Raw genomic sequence first — 23,006 nt, forward strand, 5'->3', positions numbered from 1 at the left:
GATGGCAAAGGGCTGGCCGCTGTGTGGATAATTATGAGCGTTACTGGTCAGTCTCCTGATACCCCAAAACTTTATCCCTTCACAATGAGAAGAATCAAGGCAAAACCAAGCCTGCAGAGACAGGCTGGCTGGTGTTTTATTGGGTTCCCAGATCCTGGATTCCTTTGCTCAGGGAACCTCTGGCTTCTTTTGCTCTCATTCTCACCCAACAGATCCCAACTTGATCCTGTTCATCTTCCCTGGTTTAAGTAAAAGTCATTGGTTTTTGTTTTTTTAATTAATTTAAAAACCACTCTGTAAGGTGAGAAATGAGACCCAGAGAGTAAAGGTGTGTCCGCAGTCACACAGCTGACAGAGTCACAGCCAAATTTAGGCTCAGGGCTAAACGCCAAACTCAGTGGTCTTCCCATGTGTCCATCTCACTAGGGGTCCAGACCAGGAAGGCACCCCCAAATATCAATGTTAATGACACTTAAGAAAACGGTGTTGATGCCTCTAAGCCCAAAATATGCATCAAGTGAATCCAAATCAAAACCATAATGATCCATCATTTTACACATGCCAGGCTGGCAAAAATTCAAGTCTAATAAGTTGTGGCAGGCAGAAAAATGGCCCCAGAGACATCCATGTCCCAATCCCTGGAACATACGAGGATGTTCTTTTACGTGGCAAGGGCGAGTTAAAGGTGCAAATGGAAAGAAGGATGCTTGTCAGTTTATCTGAGATGGGGAGATTATCCGGGTGGGCCCAGCACCGTCACAGGGTCCTTCAGAATGGAAAAGGGAGACAGAAAAGGGCAGAGAGATGTGATGTGCGGAGGATTTTACCTGCTGTCACTGGCATTGAAGGAGGCGGGAGGGGCCACAAGCCAAGGAGTGCAGGTGGCCTCTAGAAGCAGGAAAGGGCAAGGAAACGCATTCTCCCAGAGAGCCAGAAGGAATGTGGCCTTGCTGACACCTTGATTTTTAGCCCAGTAAGACCCATTTCAGACTCCTGAACTACAGAACTGTAAGATGATAACTTTGTGTTGTTAAGCCACTAACTTAGTAATAATTTGTTACAGCAGCAATGGGACGCCAAACGCCCAGCATCTTTCCCGGCACATGGTAGGTGCTGGGTGCTACGGAAACATAAGATCACCAAACCCAGTCTTGGGGGAGAAGAAATGGGTAGAATCAAGGGGAATTTCTAGAGGAGGCAATGTCTGAGCTAAAGCTTGAGGTTCAAGCCACAGAAGGAAGGGGCTGTGGTTTTCACAGAGATCTCTGTGGAAAGGCGAGCTAGGAGGAGGTGCCCGGGGAATTACAAGCCGTTGGTTCTCTGCACGGGAGGATGGAGCAGACACTGAACGTGGATGTGGATGGTGGCCACATTCAGGGTCATGGACTTTATTCCCAATGCAGCAGGGAGCATGCAGGGGATCTTAGTTGGGTGGTGCTTGGCCTCATCAGATTTGCCTTTTACACAGCCCACCCTGGCTGTGTAGAGTAGAGGGGAAAGTGGGACTGGAGGCAGGCCGACCACACGTAAGGCCACTACAGCATCCAAGCAGACGGCGACGAAGGCCCGGACCAGGTGCTGGTCCAGATTCATGTGTTCATGGCGGCGGCTCGCCTGGACCTGGGGAGGGGTGGAGGAGCTACGTGGAGGTCTTATTTGAGGTTCTTGGAACGCCCCTTCCACCATATCCTACCTTGAGTCTCCAAAAGCTGCCCTGTGCTCCTTGAAGCCACCGCAAGCTCCTTCCCTGTCCCCAGAGAAACGTTTGACGCGAAACATGGCTTGTCATTTACCATCTGCTGAGAGAGGCCCCAGCAGAGGACGAGGCATGTTAATTAGAAGGTGGGCAGAGGAGAGTGAAAGAAAATGACTGCCATCTGCTCTGGTGCTTTGGGGGAAGGGGCGGGACTAGGATGGAGAGACGGAATTGGTGACCCCAATTTAGTTAAAAGTACAGCGGTCTCGAGGTCTGAGCTAGAGGGACCCAGATGTCCTTGGCAGTGCCCTTAGCAGACAGACAGAGTTTCCCACCTAGAAAGTGGCTCTGGGCCTTCTCAAACAGAGCAGGGTAACCGGGTAGGGTCTGTCCACACGGTGAGGGCGGGGGGATGGTCCATGGAAGGGCACCTGGGCAGGAACCACAACCAGGTAAATATATCATGGTGGGATGATGAGTCTGTTGGCGACAGAAGATGCTATGTACAGGGAAGAGGAGGAAGGAAGGGTGGGAAGCTGGCTCCAGGACAAACAAATTCAGGGTCATTCTAAGAAGAATGGACACCATTTTCCAGGCAAAGTTGGGAAAACGGTAAGAGATTATTTTATCCTAAATATGGTGTGAGTTAAGAATTTCTTAAAAAATAACTCATTTAGTCTTTACAACAATCATACAGAGGGAAGGGGTGAGTTCTATTATTATGACCATTTGATAGATGGGCAAACTGAGGCCCAGACAGATTAAAATGTCAAAGCTAGTCAGTGCACAAGACTGAAGTTCTGGTCTGCGGCTCACACGTACTTTATCTACAAAGTGGACCGTAAGCTTCCTGAGAGCAGGGCCATGGGTGTTGATCCTGTGACCCCCCCTCTCCAAACACTGGGCCCATAGCAATTATCCTTATTGGCTGACTTGGCCCATGGAATAAACCTTTGCTAGCTCTGATTACACAAGCTGATAACAGTGTAAATCCCAGCTCAGGAAGAATTTGTTGCTCTAAGCCAGGGGTCGGCAAACATTTTCCTTAAAGGGTGAGTTAGTATTTTAGGCATTGCAGGATATTAAACCTTCATTTCAACTACTCAACTTGGATGCCTGGGCATGGCCATGTTCAAATAAAAGTCTATAAAATGGGAAGACTGGCTGGATTTGGCCCACAGGCCCACACACTATAAGCAGTTTACTAAAAAGCCAGCTGTGGGGATGGGGGCAGATATTAGATCTCAAATAATGAGGCTCATGTTCTTCCTTCCTCTCTTCTGTAAGAAAATGAGCAAAATCTGCACTGAAGACAGGAGAATAATGACATTTACTCATAATTTGGTGTCTACTGCCTGTCTAGTACCTTATAGGCATTTGTTGTAATCCTCAAAATCATCCTGAGGAAGAAGGGTTTAGCTCCATTTTCCAGATAAATGAAGATGCTCGGAAAAGTTAAGGAAGTTGCCAAAGATCATACAGCCAGGAAGGGGTAGAGTCAGGAGTCCAACACAAAAGCCTCCTCTCTTCCCACTATACCCTGCTGGCTCTCATCCAGTCCTGGCCTCAGTCCCCCTACATGTGGAGTGGCTTCCTGATAGCCACTGATGACCCTTAAAGGTCACTGCTGGGCGTTCAGGGCACAGCAGACACAAAAGCTACATGAGGCGAAAAAATAAGAACCACAGTGCTTTTGTGTCTGCTGTGCCCTGAACGCCCAGCAGGCTGTGTGCTGACCACTTCAACCCAGATAAGAACTTGATGGAAGCGTAAAATCAGAGAAGAGGTCGTAATGAGGTCATAAGAAACCTCTAGAGATTTGGGGAAATTTCGGAGGGTACTTTTTTTTTTTTTTTTTAAGTATTTATGTATTTGGCTGTGCCGGGTCTTTAGTTGTGGCGCATAGGCGCTTTAGTTGCAGTGTGCGGGCTCTTAGTTGCAGCGTGCAGGATCTAGTTCCCTGACCAGGGCTCGAACCCAGGCCCCCTGCATTGGGAGTGCAGAGTCTTAACTGCTGGACCACCAGGGAAGTCCCTTGGAGGGTACTTTGAATTTCCCCAAATCCATGGAAGAGGGGTTTAAATCAGTCTTACCTAGATCTTAAGGGGCTGGGAGACTCTCCAGCTGACTTTGGGGCTTCATACCAAAATACATATAAAATTAATAAAGGGGGCTGTTCTGGTTGAAATAGGAGGTGACAGACTCAGGAAGCTGTTTGCTGCATTTCCCCCTTCTCCACTGCACAGGCCAGGAGATGATCATCATTTGTTAGCCAGAAAACACTTGGGTTTTTCTGCCATTGAACTCAAGGACTGAGATGGATTCCTGCTCATTTCCTTTCCACACCCTGCACCAGCCCGTTGGTTCACAAGCAACTTTCCAACGGCCACAGGGTCTGGGGTAAGCTATCCAAGAAGAGACTTAAAAAAAAAATAGTGCCTTCATGAAAAGATGCTCATCATCACTAATTATTAGAGAAATGCAAATCAAAACCACAATGAGGTACCACTTCACACCAGTCAGAACGTCCATCATCAGAAAGTCTACAAATAAGAAATGCTGGAGAGGGTGTGGAGAAAAGGGAACCCTCTTAAACTGTTGGTGGGAATGTAAATTGGTGCAGCCACTATGGAGAACAGTATGGAGGTTCCTCAAGAAACTAAAAATAGTTGCCGTATAATCCAGCAATCCCACTCCTGAGCATATACCCAGACAAATCTATAATTCAAAAAGACACATGCACCCCTATGTTTACAGCAGCACTATTCACAATAGCTAAGACATGGAAACAACTTAAATGTCCATCAACAGATGAATGGATAAGGAAGATATGGTGTGTATACACACACACACACACACACACACACACACACGAATATTACTCAGCCATTAAAAATAATGAAATAATACCATTTAAGCAACATGGATGGACCTAGAGATGGTCATACTTAAATGTCCATCAACAGATGAATGGATAAGGAAGATATGGTGTGTATACACACACACACACACACACACACACACACAGGAATATTACTCAGCCATTAAAAATAATGAAATAATACCATTTAAGCAACATGGATGGACCTAGAGATGGTCATACTGAGTGAAGTCAGAAAGACAAATACCATATGATATCACTTATCTGTGGATTCTAAAATATGACATTGGGAATTCCCTGGCGGTCCAATGGTTAGGACTTAGTGCTTTCACTGTCGGGGCCTGGGTTCAATCCTAAGGTCCCACAAACCACAAGCCATGGAAAAAAAAAAAAAAAGACATAAAGGAACATATCTACGAAACAGAAACAGACTCACAGACATAGAAAACAGATCTGCGGTTGCCAAGAGGGAGGGGGGTAGGGGAAGGAAGGATTGGGAATTTGGGATTAGCAGATGCAAACTATTATATATAGGAAGGATAAACAACAAGGTCTTACCGTTTAGCACAGGGAACTATATTCAGTATCCTGTCATAAACCATAATGGAAAAGAATATATATCTATATATCTATATCTACATATATATATATATCTGAGTCACTTTGCTGTACAACAGAAGTTACACAGTATTATAAATCAACTATATTTCAACAAATTTCTTTTAAAAAATGGCGCCTCAGGATGAAAGCCGCAGTCATGCATATTTGCTTTTCTTTTTGGGCGCACGTGCTAGTTTTTGACAATGTTGTGCAACATCAGTCTGTCACCTGAAATCAGCAAGAACCCCGATTCTGAAATGTAATGAGTGCTTAACTGCATGTACTAATCTCTTGATATGTGAGCCCCAGATTTCTCATGGACACAGTTCATATTTCACAGCCAGCCAACTTTGTTTACCTCAGGGCAAAAAACTATAGATGACCATGGTGTTCGTTTAGCAACGTCTATGTTATCTAAGAAAACAAGAGTAACTTTACACATCTACATGGATATGACTTGACAGGAAATACTCAATGAAGAGGAAGAAAAGAGCTGGCAAAAGAGGTAAAGGGTCTAATGGAAGCAACCTAAATGTCCATTGACAGATGAATGGATAAAGAAGATGTGGCACATATATACAATGGAATATTACTCAGCCATAAAAAGAAATGAAATTGAGTTATTTGTAGTGAAGTGGATGGACAGAGTCTGTCATACTGAGTGAAGTAAGTCAGAAAGAGAAAAACAAATACCATATGCTAACACAGATATACAGAATCTAAAAAAAAAAAAAGGTTCTGAAGAACCTAGGGACAGGACAGAAATAAAGACACAGACATAGAGAATGGACTTGAGGACATGGGGAGGGCGAAGGGTAAGCTGGGACGAAGTGAGAGAGTGGCACGGACATATATACACTACCAAACGTAAAATAGCTAGCTAGTGGGAAGCAGCCGCATAGCACAGGGAGATCAGCTCGGTGCTTTGCGTCCACCTAGAGGGGTGGGTTACGGAGGGTGGGAGGGAGAAGCAAGAGGGAGGGGGTATGGGGATATATGTATATGTATAGCTGATTCACTTTGTTATAAAGCAGAAACTAACACACCATTGTAAAGCAATTATACTCCAATAAAGATGTTTAAAAAAAAAAAAAGAAAGGGGCTTCCCTAGTGGCGCAGTGGTTGAGACTCTGCCTGCCGATGCAGGGGACGCGGGTTCGTGCCCCGGTCCGGGAAGATCCCACATGCCACGGAGCAGCTAAGACCGTGAGCCATGGACACTGAGCCTGTGCGTCCGGAGCCTGTGCTCCGCAGCGGGAGAGGCCACAACAGTGAGAGGCCCGCGTACCGCAAAAAAAAAAAAAAAAAAGAGGTAAAGGGTCTAAATGTGATTTGTCTATTTCTGCGCGTCTGGAGCCTGTGCTCCACAACGGGAGAGGCCACAACAGTGAGAGGCCCGCTTACCGCAAAAAAAAAAAAAAAAAAAAAAAAGAGGTAAAGGGTCTAAATGTGATTTGTCTATTTCCATCCTAAGAGATTATGGAACAATAATGATGATAGCTATGATAATAATACCAACTAGAAAAAGCCAAAATGTATTGAGTGCTTTCAGTGTGCTAGGGATTGTGATTTATGAGGTGTCTGCTGGGGCCACCATAACAAAGTACCTCAGGCAGGGTGGCTTAAACAACAGAAATTTGTTCTCTCACAGGTCTGGAGGCTGGAAGTCCAAGGTCAAGGTGTCTGCAGGGTTGGTTTCTTCTGAGGCCTCTCTTCTTGCCTTGTAGACAGTCTCCTTCTCCCCATGTCCTTGTGTGGCCCTTCCTTTGTGTGCACACAGTTTTGGTGTCTCTTCCTCTTCTATTGGATGAGAGCTCCACCCTTATGACCTCATTTAACCTTAATTGCCTCCTTAAACATCCCATCTCCATATATTCTTTTTTTTCTTTTTTTTTCGGCCATGCCATGCAGCCTGTGGGATCTTAGTTGCCCAACCAGGGATGGAACCCAGGCCCCCTGCAGTGGAAGCGCAGAGTCCTGACCACTGGACCACGAGGGAAATCCCTCCAAATACAGTCACATTGGCAGTTAGGGCTTCCATATATGAATGGGGGGTGGAGGTGGGGAGAGACACAACTCAACCCATAACACATGGATTCTCTTAATGTTCACCACTATCCCACAGGTAGGTACCATTACTATCCATTTGACATTTCACAGCTATAGTAACTGAGGCTTTATGTACACAGTGGGCAATCTGAGATTTAAACTATGCACTCTGAGTCTAGAGCCTATACTCTTGACCACTGGGCAGTTCTGCCTTTCACAGGCCCTAGCGTGCACCTCCTATAAGCAGCCTGTCAAGAATACTTTTAGGAAGGTACCTGGGCAATTCAATGATCAGCTAATTTGAGGAACAGGAGTTAAGAAATGCAGGCTCTGCCTTCACCAAGGGGTTGTGATGTGAGTAGATACAGAACAGCCTTAGGTCATGTCATCTGCACGTATGGGGTACTGATCTCTCCAATGCATGACTGTGGCAATCAAATCAGATGACGTGTATCCGAGCACTCAATCAGAAGAGATATGCAAAAGATTCCATTGTTATTCTCAGTCTTAGTGTAAGAGTTCTTAGTGATGAAAAAGACCTTAAGAAATCATTTGTGTCTAAATAGAGCCATGCCCAAAGAGCTCCTTTTTATAGAAGAGGTGAAGAAGTTGAACCAATGACTCAAGAGCATTGGAGGTAATAAGCAGAACTGACCCATCAGACAATTCATTTGCCCCACAAAGCAGAAGAAAGGCCAGAAAGCAAAGGAGAAGATAATGATTAGGGAGGAGAAAAAAAGAAGAGTGACCTTGAAAACTGTTGGTTTTCCCAAGAAATTAAAACAGAAAGAATAAACAAAGACATAGTTGAGGAAATTATTTGGCCCTGAAGAACATTCTTACGGTTTTTATTATGAGGAAATAAATTCTGAAAATATCCAGGAAGATAAAATAAAGGTTAACCCACAATAGGCCAGAAATTTTTCTGAAAAAAAAAAAAAATCAGAATACAATAGAAAGAAATCTAAAGGATTTTGAGAGGAAAAGCCATGACGTAGCAATTTAATGACCAACAAAGCTGCTGTTGGTTCTTAAAGCTGAGAAAAAGACATTATCAGGAGAATAAAAAGGCAACATTAAAGAAAAAATGAATAATAATTGGTGGTGACTAAGCCATCCATATATTAAAACAATATACAGCTGCAATAAATAGAGCAGTGTCATACTAGTTTAAGAATTAATCTTCCCATCAATGGAACTGAATCAATAACCTTAAAATGGATCCCAGTATAATTTTTTAAAAGTTAGAGACAATACAAAGATTCATGCTATCTTTCTGCTACTTTTCAAAATTGTACTGGAAGTTGTAGTCTATGTAAGAGGAATAAGAACTTTTAACATAGAATGGGAGATACAAAGCTAATTATTTACAAAAGATATAATAGAAAATATTCCCTAGAAAATTCTAAGGGAACAAATTGACAAACCCTTTATAAGTAAGAGAGCAAACTGGTCAGATATTAGACAAACATAAAAACAAATAGAAGATTAAAAAAATGGAAAGCTAAAATCTAAAAAACAGAAAACAAAGTAGAAGATGCAATAGGAAATTTTTTAAAAATTGAATAATAACAAAACTTTAAGAAATAAGATCTTTATCAAGACAATGCTAGGTCTTTACTGAAAAAGAGAATTCTAAGTGGGGTGATATACCATGTTCATGAATAAGAAGACACATAAAACTGTTAGTCAATTCTTCCCAAATTATTTTACAATTTTAATGCAATTATTTTACAATTTTAATGCAGTCCCGAAGTCCCAATAAGACTTTTCATAGAATTTAACAAGCTTATTCTGAAATTCAAAAGAACAGCTAAGAGAATTTGGGGGAGAAAAGACCAAAGAGAACCTTCTCCTACCAGATATCAAAAATATATGTATTATAAAGCTATGTGATACAAGCTATTGTGATACACAAATCAATGAAGAGAATATAAACCCAAGTAGAAATGAAGGTTTAATATGTTAAAAGGAGGTATTTCACATGAGCAGAGAAAGACAGACACTTCAATAATCTGTGTTGAGGCAATTGGCTGGGCATTTAGAAAAAATATAAGCTGGATCCCTATCTCATACACACATGAAAATAAATTTTAGTAAAAACCAAAGCTATTAAAATATTACAATAAAATATGAGCAAATGTTTGACTTTGGGGTTTTAAAGGCCTGTAGAGATAAGATGTTTTAAAAACCATAAAAAACCGATAAATTTGACCATACTAAAATGTTAAGGTTATGCATAACAAAATATAAATAAAGTGAAAAGGCAAGCAACATTGAAGATATCTGTAGCATCTGTAACAATAATTATTACCTAGAGAATATACATACATACATATATATATATATATATAAATAAAATTTGGAGGGGAGAAAGCCCTTTTACACTGGTTCAAATAAATCAAAAGGAAAAATTTCAGCAGTGGTTATGAATGACCAATTTGCAGAAGATGATCATATGAAATGATCATATGAAAGGACATCCAACCTCATTAGCAATCAGAGAAATAAAAATTTAAACAATGAAATAACCTATTAAATTGCCCCAAACTTAAATATGATAATTACTTTCATACATTGCTGGTGGTAAATCGCTATAACCCTTTGAGAATATTTTGGCAGTAAAATAAGTGCATACCCTAGGTAGGTTTAACTACCTCCCCCTGGAAAAGCATTTGCCCATGTTAACAAGAAAGCCTGAACAAGTGTGTCCATCACATCGTGTGTAACAGCAAAATCAGAAGACCAACCAAATGCCCAGCACTGGGTGAATGACTAGACAGACTCTGATGTATCTGTACCATAATACACTGTACAGCAGTTAGAAAGAAAGAAGTCTAAGTATATTGATATCATTCTGAGATATAAATGGTGAACAAAGCAAGTTGAAGAACAATACATACATCATATATGCATACTGTTGACACCAAACAAGAATAAATCCTGAGGGTATGGATATTAACGTGTAGGAAAAGGTCTGGAAAGGCACATTCTAAACCAATGACAGAGATCACACCAGAGGAGGGAAGACCTTGGATCATGGCTAGTGGTCCAAGACGACTTTAGTCTTTTAAGCCACCCTTTAAAACATCCAGGTTGTGATGAATGTAATTCTCTGAAAGGACTGAGAATACCTCACAAGTGGGCAATATGTTTAAAGTCTTGAAAAGGATCTTTAGAAATAGCTGCTTGAATCCTAAGAAAATAGGCAATGGATGTGAGTGGGGGACCAGGCTCAGGTGTGTGAGGGTGGTTCTACTTAACTCGAGGAAACAAATTTCAGGAGTAAGATGTTCTGCTTAAGTTCCTGGAGAATCAACCCAATGACCTAAGAAAGTAGTATTTCTTCTGGTCCCCAGTGACTCAGCACAAATCCAATTACAAAAATCAGAATTCCCGTATTCAAGTGCCAACTCCATCACTTCTAAACTGGCAATCTTTGGGCAAGTCTATGATTTCTATATGCATAGAATGGGATAACGTGGCATGCCCCATCTACCTTCCTGGGTTATTTTGAATCTTACATGAGATAATACAAACAAAAGTGTTATGAAAGGTGATAAAACTATAAAGACATAAAATATGACACCCCCCCCAAAAAAACCCCAAATACAACAAGATAAAGTATGCACATACTGAGTAATTAAAAATATTTTTAAATAGCTGTTTTTCCTTCAGAATTTCTCATCAGTTCAATATCTCACACCATATTCTTTTAAAAAAGCCCAGATGAAATAAAATGGTAAAAATGAAACCATAAAAACCCCAAACAATATGGTTTTTGAACACACAGGAACTATTTGACCACGTAAAAACTTTAAACTCCTTTACATCAAATTATATAAGCAAAAAATAAACGGCAGACAACAAACTTCAAAAGCAAGATACCACATTTACAATCGCCCACAATCCAATGAAAAACACAGATTCTCTAATAGCAAAATGGACATAAACAATTTCCAGAATTATAAGCTTATAAACCCAAGAGAACATCTCACCTCAGTAAAGAAAAACTGAAAACAAATGAGATACTATTTTTTGGCTACGAAATTGTTCAAAATTTAAAATACCATTAATACTTAATGTTGCCAAAAATAAAGTGGGATGGACCTTCTACAGAAGTGCTGTCCAAGGAAATATATGCAAACCATATACATAATTTAATACTTTCCAGGATCCATGTTAAAAATAAAAATAGGTGAAATTAATTTTAATAATATATTTATTTAACCCAATATATTGAAAATATTATCATTTTAACTTGCTATAACATTAACGAGATATTTACATTCTTTTTTGGAGGGGTACTAATTCTTTGATAGTATGAATTTTATACTTTCAGCATCTTAATCCAGATGCTAAATTTTTATTGGAAATATATTTTAAATTTTGTAACATTTTCGGTTGAAAAAGGAGATTCACGTACCCAAGTTGCTCCAAACATACTTAAAAATTTTTTCCAGTGACTGGAGTATCAGGTTTTAAAATTTATTCTAAATTAAAATTAAACCTCAGTTTCTCAGTCCCACTAGCCTGAAAGCTACATGTGCTGCTTTCTGACCAATATTCATGAATATTTCGAGACCTACCCTCCTCCTCGATGGATGGGTCCTTCCGGACATCCTTTTCCATTCCTGCTGTGACTCTTCCCATGAGGCCCACAGCCCAGCCCATCACCAGCACACCTTGAGTTCTCAGGTTCTAAATGGTAAAGAACAATGCGAATAAGAATAAGAATAAAGCACAGTGGCTTCTACCTGTTGAGCAGACCATGGTGTCAAATGCTTTCCATTCTTTATCAATAACCCATACCCCTCCCGTTTATAGACAGGAAACTGAGGCTTAGAAAAGGAACATGTTAGGGTCAGGCTATCAGTAAGTGGCAGAGCCACTCACTGCTGGAACCAGAGCTGATTGTCCCTAGCCCTTGCCCTCCCCTTCCCCCCGCTGTTCTGTTCTGTTTGGGTGTTAAGGCTCCCTCCCCGACCCCCATGAAGTCACCCACAGGGGCCCCCAACCCTCCTTGGGGGATCCGGGACATTGGGATCCCATCCATGGCGTTGCTTCTTCTCAGAGTGTCATTAGGCCAAGTTGAAGGAACCACCATGTGAGATCCTTACTGGGTGGCAGGCCCTTTGCAATAGGAACCATCACTTCTCCCTCTTTATAGAGAACAACCGACTTGCCTAAGAGCAAACAGCTAGGAAGTGGGGTGCGGGTGGGCTGAGATGTCATTGTCGAATCTGTGTTCCACGTGACTGGTGATGCAGGGTGTTTCCCCGCTGCCTCAGTCTCCACCTCTGAGTTTATATAACCCCCTCTCGGGATCTGTGGTCATAACCGAGTATTATAACCTATAACGCGTCAGGCAAAGGTATTCTTAATTATTGCTGTGTGTCTACATACGAGGAACCATTTCAAAGGTGTGTCAGGGGTGGATCACTGAGCACCTACTCTGTCCTTGCCCTGCACTAAGCATGCACATGCATCTTCACGCCTAAGTCTCGCTAACAGCCCTGTAGGCTGGGTGCCATCCACTGCATTTCACAGATTACAAAACTAAGGCTACAAACACTGGGGTGCATCTAAGATCACAAAGCAAGTATGCAAATTGCAGAGTCAGGGTACAAAGCCCCATCCTGAAGCGTGAGTTCACCTTTAAGGCTCCTTCCTTCAGGCAAACATCACTTTTTGGCACCTGCTATGGGTCTGGCTCTGACTAGGCAGGCAGGATACAGGAACAGCACAGACATGATCCCCAGTCACAGGAGATCAGTCCCTAGCAGGTGGCTGCTCTGACAACATGTACCGACACCAGGTCTCCGTGTGCTGCCTCCCTCACCTGCCAGGTCCTGGCCCCACTGCAGCTGGGTGGGTGGGACCCTGTGACTGGGTCCAGCCTACAAGCTCTAAGTGGCAGTGAGGTGAGGCTGTCAGCCCCAGGTTGACCCACTTAGGACGTGAGGCAGGACCCTCAGCTCTCCTCACAGGCCGAGTACTAAGCAGGTGGAGCCAGCCTGGAGCCTGAGTCACCACGTGGAGCACAACTGAGTGTCTTCACATGAGAGCAAGGCCTCGGTGTGTGGAGCCAATAAGATGAAGGGCTTGCTTGTTACAGCAGCAGAGCTTAACACATCTGGATAAGCACAGTGAAACAGACATTCTAATAGTTCACAAATAATTATCACTTACATAAGAAGGGCACAAGGAGAGATTTTTAACAAGGAGACTGATTTGGTCTTGCAGGGAAGACAAGGGTTAGGAACGGGAGGATGGAGCTGAGACTTGCAGGTAATAAATGATGGCAGGTGACAGTCACTGAACATATGTGCCAGGCACTGTGCTGAGTCCTTCACAAACATCCAAGCAAAAGCCATTCCCGGGAAGAGCCTAAAGCCTGGGGGACTTGCAAGTCAGCCCTCTGAGTGTGGTTTCTCTCCCCTTTATCTGTCAGGCACTGAGCACCTATTAATGTGCCAGGCAAAGCAAAGCCTCAGCTTTCACATCTCTCACACCCTGGAAGGTGTGAAGGGGGAAAACAAGGAGGACGTGTCAGGAGGTAGTAAGTGCTGCGAGGGAAGAGAACAAGGTAGGGGGCCCGTAGTGACCCAGGCTAGTTGAGATGGAACATACAGGAAAGCCTCTCTGCAGAGGTGACAATGGAGCTGAGGGTTGGAGGGGGAACCGTGAGCCCTGGACACGGGCATCTGGAGCAGGACATTCTCAAGGGAACAGTGGGTGCAAACGGGGTGCCTGGTGGGTTTGAGAACCAGCAAGGGGGCGATGGTGGCTGGAAGAGTGAAGGGGGGGAAGATGACATCAGACACAGGGCTCTGGATGCTACTGCAAGTGATACAGAAAGCTCTGTAGGGTTCTGAGCAGACGAGGAACATTATGTACTTCATGCTTCAGGAGGATCTCTCTAGGCGCAGTGGTTCTCAACCAGGGGACATTTGGCCATTTCTGGAGACTTGTCACAAACAAGGGGTTGCTACCAGGCTCTAGTGGGTCAAGGCAGGGACGCTAAATGTCCCCAGTGCACAGGACACCCCTCCCCACCAGCAAAGGATGATCCAGCCTCACATGTCAATAGAGTCAAGGTTGAGAAATCCTGCTGTCAGGGCTTGATAGCAAAGAGACCGTAGCGGGGGAAGTGGATGCCAGGAACCCATTTAGGCTACTGAATAGTCCAGACAAGAAGCAGTGGTGATGGATGGACCTAGAGATTATCATACTAAATGAAGTCAGACAGAGAAAGACAGATACCATAGGATATCATTTATATGTGGAATCTAAAAAAAAACGATAAAAGTAAACTTACTTATGGAAGAGAAATAGACTCACAGACATAGAAAACAAACTTATGGTTACCAAAGGAGAGAAAGACAGATACCATAGGATATCATTTATATGTGGAATCTAAAAAAAACGATAAAAGTAAACTTACTTACGGAACAGAAATAGACTCACAGACATAGAAAACAAACTTATGGTTACCAAAGGGGATAGTGGAGTGGGGTGTGGGGGAGGGAGATTAGATTGGGATTAACACATACACACTACTGTATGTAAAACAGGTAACCAACAAGGACCTGCTGCAGAGCACAGGGAACTCTACTCAGTATCTCGTAATAACCTATAACGGAAAAAAATCTGAAAAATATACATGACTTAGTCACTTTGCTGTACACTTGAAACTAACACAACATTGTAAATTAACTATACCTCAATAATAATAATAAAAAAAAGAAACAGTGGTGGTTTGGACCAGGGTGGCCGGAAGTTATCAGACTGGGAATGCACTTTGAAGGAACAGCTCTGGATGCTACTCATCGTTTACTGAAGCCATGGCACTAAAATATGAGAGAAAGGGGGGATGTCCAGGGCAATGTCAATGTTTACAATCAGAGCAAGGAGAGAAAAGAGGCATTTACATGCCAACAGTGTAGTTGAGGACCTCGTATGAACCAGACACTGTTAGGTGCCAAGGACACAGGAAGAAGAAAACAAAATCACTGCCCTCCTTGGCACTTAGACTTGAAGGAAGGAAACTGACAGATAAGCCAACAAATTAATAAGTCATTTCGGATCACAAGAAGCCCTCTGAAGAAAATAAAAAAGGGTGATTCGATAGAGAGGGGGTTACTTGGTACAGGGTAGTCGGGAGTTTCTCTGAAAAGTTGACATCTGAACGACTAAAGATCTGGGGTGAAGGCACACCAGGCAGAGGGCACTGGAGGTGCAGAGGCCCGGAGGCGGAATGTGCACGGCATGTTTGCAGAACTGCAGGCAGACCAGTGCGGCTGGAGCGACAGGGCGCTGGACAGGCAGGTTGGGGTGCAAATTTGGAAGGTCCTCTGGCCACACAAGAGTTCAGATTTCATGTCCAGGGCAGTTGGCTGCCATTCGTGGTTTTAGGCAAAGAACAGTATCAGCTGATCTTTGGACATCTTCCAAGGATGTCTCTTGGCTGCCACGGGGGAAGGGACCGTGGGGGCATCAGGGAAAGTGGGGAGACCCCCAGGGGGGCTGTGCAGGTATCAGGAGAGGGGATTCCCTCTCAGGACCTGGGAGTCAGATGGGCTTGCATGATATAAAGAAGACAATGCCACCAGCTGGGCTGGGGCCTCCTCCGCACCCTTGCTGGGGTCACGTGGGTGTGTTCAGGCAGTGACCAGGCCCCGCTACAAGGTGTCTCACTCCAGGAGGGCTCACTGGGAGCAGTGGCTCAGAAGCCCATGGCCTGGGGGTTGGCCCTGCCCTGCCCACCAGACCCCGGTCAGTCCTGTGAGTTGTAACAGCCATGGCGCAGTGGTGGGGTATCCCCCGAGCTGTGATCAGGCAGACTCAGATTAGGATCCTGATCCTGCCAGACACATGCTCCAGCTCCCTCCCCTGTAATGATGGAAATAGGACCTGCCTCAGGGAGCCGAGCGAGCATATGCAAAGTACTCAGCCCAGAGCAAGTACCCAGGAAATTACAGCAATGATCATCTGTGTGGGTGCTGAGATTCGGCCTTATGATTTATGTGTGCTGTCCACCCTCTTTCAGTTAAGAAACATGAGGCCGGCAGAAGAAGGGGGCAGACGGGAAGGAGAGACGATGGGTCTGTGTCCCTAGAGCCAGGATGCCTGGGTTGGGACCTGACTGAGGGCTCTTACGCAGCTCATTTGAAATTGATGAACCTCAGTTTTCTCATCTGCAAAGTGGGAATAACACGGCAAGTACAGTCACACCTCATCTTACTGCACTTCATAGACATTACGTTTGTTTGCAGAGACAAATTGAAGATTAGTGGCAGCCCTGCATCTAGCAAGTCTATTGGTGCCATTTTTAGCAACAGCATTTGATCACTTCATGTCTGTGTCACATTTTGGTAATCCTCGCAATATTTCAAACTTTCATTGTTATTATTATTATCATTGTTATTTATTATTACTTGCCACGGTGACCCGTGGTCAGTGATCTCTGATGTTACTATTGCAAAAAGATTACAGCTTACTGCAGGCTCAGGTGATGGTTAGCATTCTTTAACAAATAAAGTCCTTTTAGATTAAGGTACGCACACTGTCTTTTCGGACACACTGCTGCACGCTTACTAGACTACAGTATAGCGTAAACATAACTCTTATATGTGCTGAGAAACCACAAAATTCGTGTGACTCGCTTTACTGTGACATTTGCTTTATTGCAGTGGTCTGGAACCAAACCCGCAATATCTGAGGTCTGCCTGTACTTCCAGGGTTGATGAGAGCCCTTCATGAGGGGATGCACAAAAGATACTTAGCACTGCACCTGGCCATTAATAAAAAATTATGAGGATGCAAGGCAATGATGCTCTGTAAACTGTAGAGTCCTAATCCACACATTGGAATATACTGGAATATGCTATTTCCATTTCCAGAAATACTGTTCTTATTTTTCTTATTCTGGACACTAAGACAGTCGTTCTCTAAGGGCAAAAAGCCCCAAACTGACGGCATCAGCACCACCTGGGAGGCAGGGCCGGCTTCAGAGACGTGCAGCTTATGCAGTCATCCAGGCCCTATGCTCCGAAGGGCCCCCTGCTTGGTTTCATGTCCTGCTGTCACCATCTTGAGACTCTTAATTTAAACAAGGCACCCTGTAAACTGTGTAGCTGGGCCTGCCCGGAAGCTAGAGAGGCAAACTCTCGGTTCCCACTCCACAGCTACTGAATCAAACCCTGGGCAGGGGCCCAGCCAGCTGTGTTTAATAAGCATGACGTGCCTCACCGTCTGTGGTACGCAAGCAACAAGGCATCTTCCTGACCGTCTACGTAAGTCACGCGGAATTTCTCCACTGGGGCAAAACCACGGGCCAGCCGGTGGGTTAAAGGGTCCTGTGCTTTCTGCTTCCAGCGTCTGCCTTCCCTCTGCTGACATTGAGAGCTGTCCATCCGGAGGCAAACGTCACACGAAGCTAACGATGCTTCAGCTTCCCTCACTGGCGAGGGCCCCTTCCGAAACCCAGTAACGGATTTTACATCTATGATTCCGCAATCTTTTTTTTTTTTTTTTTTGCGTTACGCGGGCCTCTCACTGTTGCGGCCTCTCCCGTTGCGGAGCACAGGCTCCGGACGCGCAGGCTCAGCGGCCATGGCTCACGGGCCCAGCCGCTCCGCGGCACGTGGGATCCTCCCGGACCGGGGCGCGAACCCGGTTCCCCTGCATCGGCAGGCGGACGCGCAACCACTGCGCCACCAGGGAAGCCCCGCAATCTTTTCTTAAAGAGGCCCACCAAATCGTACAAGCTTCGGGCCCTGGAGCACCCAGACCGGCTGTGCTCTAGACAGGCAGGTGGGATTATCTGAGCTGTGACCTTTCAGTTGCTAAGTAACCGGGTGACACTGCTTCTCAGACGTCCTGTGCATCAGCAGCACCTGGAGGGTTTGTTAAACTCCAGATGGCTGGGCCCCACCCTCAGTTTGTCAGGAGGCCTGGGTGGGGCCCGAGAACGTGCATTTCTAACAATCGCCGGGGCGATGCTGCGACTGCTGATCCGGGGACCACGCTTTGAGAATCAGCGTCTTTGAGGATTCTTCCCACCTCCACCTTGATTTCTGCCTCCGAGAGGCCAACCCTTGCTTGTCTACCCCCCTCCAGGAAACCCTCCCTGACCTCCCAGGCTGGGCTTGGGGCACCTTCTTTGGGCAGCTCTAGCCCTCTTCCCTCAAGCTATCTTGTGATGGTCAGTTGCCACCACCAGACCATGAACATCTGTCCTTTATCTGGATTCTCTGTGCCCACCTCCACGCCTGCAGATGAACAGGAAGGCCACTCTTGGACTTATGATACCCACTTCCTGCCCAGGGCCCTGCTCCATCCCCAGCTAGGCTGCCGCATGAAGCCTCAGGCTGCTCCTGGGAGGACCTCCCAGTCAAGGAGAGAGAGGGGAGCCAGGTGGAGACACAGGTGCTGCAGGAGCTAGGGACATAGAAATCTGTGTCCCCCAGGCTGAGTTATTACCTGGGAGGTGGCAGCTGCTCCCAGCACAGCAATCTCAGCTGCTTCCTAATTAGGTCGCAGCCAGTGGAGGGGACAAAGAGACAGGGCTGCTGCTCTCTTTTCCGCGCACCCCTCCTCTCTCCAACAACGGGGCCCAGAGTGCGGCGCTTACGGTTTAAAAAGCCTTCATATCCAGCATGGGGCCTCCAGTCCCTCCTCCCTCTCCCAGCAATTCTGTCCCTGCCTGTCCCTGCGGTGTCACAGGTGCCAGGGGTTCTCCTCTGCTTGCCCGGCACCGGCACAGGCTAGCCTTTGTCCCCTCGGCCGTCCCACCACACCCGCCTTCCCCTCTCCTCCCGACCCTCCAGCAGTGAGTTGCGTCCCGAAGTTGAGTGAAAGCTCAGAGGCCTGGCCCAAGGCCAGGTCCCCGGGGTCACAGACACACGTCTGAGGTCCACGGAGCTGCCCCAGCCCCACCCGTGTCCCCCCGTGGATAGAGGGGGGGCTACTCACCTGTCTGGCTTCCAGGGACATCCTCCAGGGCCTGCGGGAGATCCGGAAGTTCCAGCCACAACGGGCTGGGGTCACGTGGGCTTTAAGCCAAGCCGGGTGATATGGTCCACACCTGGCGGAGCCCCGGGCCGACCCTCGGGCCAACTCGAGGCTGGCCTCGCAGGCCCCAGGGCCCGATCTCCATCACCTGGGTCAGATTCACCCGAGGTGCTGGGCGAACGGTTCCCGGCCCCGCCCCTCCCCCACCCCAGACCCACCGAGTCACGGCCGCTGCTGGTGGGGACTGGGGGCCCGCATTGTCACAAGCAACCCGACACACTCAGGGAACTCAGGACCACTGCTCTGAGATCTCCAGCATTAGGTGCATGTTTTCAGGCTCTTTACTACCAGGCCATCTGAGGGGCCTCGGCTGTGAGGGGGGGAGGGGGGTTTCTTCTTTCTTCAGGTTTTATTTATTTGCATTGTCTTAATGAGCAAAGGTGGGGAATGGCATCAGCTCTTACCAGGAGCCAGAGGCTTCACAGACAAGGAAGCAAAGCTTTATTATTACAAACCACCCCTTTTAAAAATAGTGGTTCCCTCTGTTTATTCAAGTCTTTCATGTCTTGCAAATTACATCAAATTACAAAAATAAAATGATAGTCACCTATAATCCCACTAGCTACAGATACCAACATCATTTTGATATATTTCAATCCAGTATTTTTCCTAATGCCTGTATTTTAACATAATGGAGAGTTTACCAAATACCATTTTTCTTTTTTTTTTAAAAAAGCTCGATCAAGGTATAATTAACATATAATAAACTGCACATATTTAATGTGTATAATTTAAAATGTTTTCACAACTGTATACACTCATGGAACCATCACCACAAAGAAGATAATGAACAGATCCATCACTCCCAATTTTTTAAATGGAGTTTTTATTTTGGAATTATTTTAGATTTACAGAAAAGTTGCTAAGATAGTATAGCGAGTTCTGGTATAGCCCAGACCCAGTTCCCCCTAATATTAATATCCTACATACCATGATACATTTATTAAAAACCAAGAATTTAATATTGTTAATATTGTACATTGTTATTAACTCAACTACAGAACTTTATCTGAATTTCACCAGCTTTTCCACTGACATCCTTTTTCTGTTCTAGGATCCAAGTTAGGATACAAAATTGCATTTAGCCAAATGTAGTTTGATACCTTAGCTTTCATTACTTAGCATTCGGTGGTGAAAATCTCTTCAAAAACTTGCTTTAAATGAATAACTCATATTTCTTGATATCAATTTACTATAGTGCTTGACTTTCCAATTTTGCTCTTATTAACAATGTTGCCATGAAAATCTTTGTACCCAGATCTTTGTTCACATCTTATATTGCTTCCTTGAGATATTTTCCCTTTTTTTCCCCCAGCTTTATTGAGATATAATTGACATACAACATGATTTTCCTTGAAATATAACTAGTAGGTCAAGGACTTCCCTGGTGGCGCAGTGGTTAAGAATCAGCCTGCCAATGCAGGGGATACTGGTTCAGAGCCCTGGTCCGGGAAGATCCCACATGCCGCGGAGCAACTAAGCCCGTGTGCCACAACTACTGAAGCCTGCGCTCTAGAGCCCGCAAGCCACAACTACTGAGCCCGCACACCAAAACAACTGAAGCCCGTGTGCTCTAAGGCCCGCGAGCCGCAGCTACTGCACCTGCGTGCTGCAACTACTGAAGCCTGCGCCACCTAGAGCCCGTGCTCCGCGACAAGAGAAGCCACCACAATGAGAGGCCCGCACACCGCAAAGAAGAGTAGCCTCTGCCCGCCGCAACCAGAGAAAGCCCGCGCGCAGCTATGAAGACCCAACGCAGTCAAAATAAATAAATAAATGTGTTAAAAAAAATAACTAGTAAGTCAAGTCCTTTGATATATACTTGCTTTTAATCCTTTCAACAATGATGTAAGATTTGGCAACCATCATAATACTTGTTTCAGTGGAGAATCGTCAGTGGAAGCTAAAATGAAAGAGTGAAAGTTTGATAAGGAAAAGGATAGTCATATGGTCTCAAAATAACTCCCCACAGATTCCTGGTTGGTTACAAAGGCAGGAGTAGCCCACTCGACGGTGGAGAAAACCAGCAGGCACCACCTAAATTGGGCGATCAAAGTTAAGGACATCAGGATGAGACAAACCACACCGTGAGTCTCCTCCTCTGACATGCAAAGAAAAACACAAGATCAGGTTGGGGCATTCCTGCCAAAGCTGCATTACCTGAATCTAACGATGAGAAATCGTCAGGCAAACCCAAATCGAGGAACATCCTACACGATAATTGGCTTGTACTCTGCAAAATGTCAGGGTCCTGAAAAGCAAAGAAAGGCTGAGGAACATTCTAGATGAAAGGCGATTAAAGAGACATGACCACCAAATACAATATATAATCCTGGGTTGGATCCTGAATGAGAAAATACAATTTAAAGATTTGTATGTAAAAGACATTATTGGGAAAATTGATCCATGGATTGGATAACAGTACCACATCAATGTTAATTTCCTGACTTCGATAAATATTTTTTATGGCAGAAGATGCATGGACTTCCATCAATAAGGTATTCCAGAAAGACCCAATACTAGACTTTTTTTTTAAAGTACGGAGGCATATTACGATGCTTTAGAATTCAAGCTACAGAAAAGCTTTATTATCTCACCAAGGTGATGATGAGATGCTTCCATAAAGTCTTGGAGTTTTCAACTTACATAAAAGTTGCACAATTATAACAAAGAACTTCCATACGCCTCTCACCCAGAGACTTTATGCACGTTTTGATAATTGCCCCAATGATGTTCTTTACGGCAAACCCATCCAATACAGGATCAGGTATTATAACCAAGCTTCACACCCTTCTAGTCTTCTTCAATCTAGGATGAATCAGGAAGGAAGGAAAGAGTGGAGGGAGGGAGAAAAGGTGGGTACAGATTTTTAGAGCATCCTTTTATTTTCTGAACATCAAAGTTTCTGAGTTGGAAAATTTGGAAAACACAGCAAAGCACCGAGAAGAAACTAGCTGAGACTCACTCCACCCAGAGACAAGCATTGTTCACTCTTTGATGAACCCCATTTTTTGTTCTTTGATCATATTTGAGATTATAGTGGATATATAACATTTTAAGAATGTACAGCATCTCTTGGTGAGCTTGTTAAAAATACAGATTTTTTGCCCTGGCCCTATCCCAAGTCTACTGAGTCAGGACCTGCAGGGCTGGGGTCCTGATGTCTGTATTTTTAACTAGATCCCAGGGATGCTGATACAGACTTGAGTTTAAGGATCACTATTGGCATTCTATATTTGCTATTTACTATTATGTCACAAACATGTCCCTTCACTGTTAGGAGGTCTTTTCAATCACTTATATGAGCATGCATTATTTATATTATCCAAATGATATTTTTAAAAAATCTTTTAAAGGCCAGCCAGCCTCATAATCCTGGTTAATAACTTGTGTTAGAGGATCTAGGTAGAGGTGGACACCTAGCAGGGGCTGAGGGAACGTTTGTGGAATCTCAAAGAGACAATTTGGACCCACATATTAGGAAATGGAGTGAAGTGGATCCTGCCCCAGAGACTCTCATACATTTTGGGGAAAGAGTGAGTTGGTGACATTGCATTGGGTGGTAATATCTACTGAAATTAAAAATACATTTAGCCATTGACCCAGCATTTCCACGACTAGGAATTGGCTTCCTATGGATATTCTGACATCAGTCAAAGATGGATGATCTAAAGAGCTCACTGAAGCATCACTTGTAATAAC

This window comes from Physeter macrocephalus, chromosome 14 (genome assembly GCF_002837175.3).
Source record: "Physeter macrocephalus isolate SW-GA chromosome 14, ASM283717v5, whole genome shotgun sequence".
NCBI lineage: Eukaryota > Metazoa > Chordata > Mammalia > Artiodactyla > Physeteridae > Physeter > Physeter macrocephalus.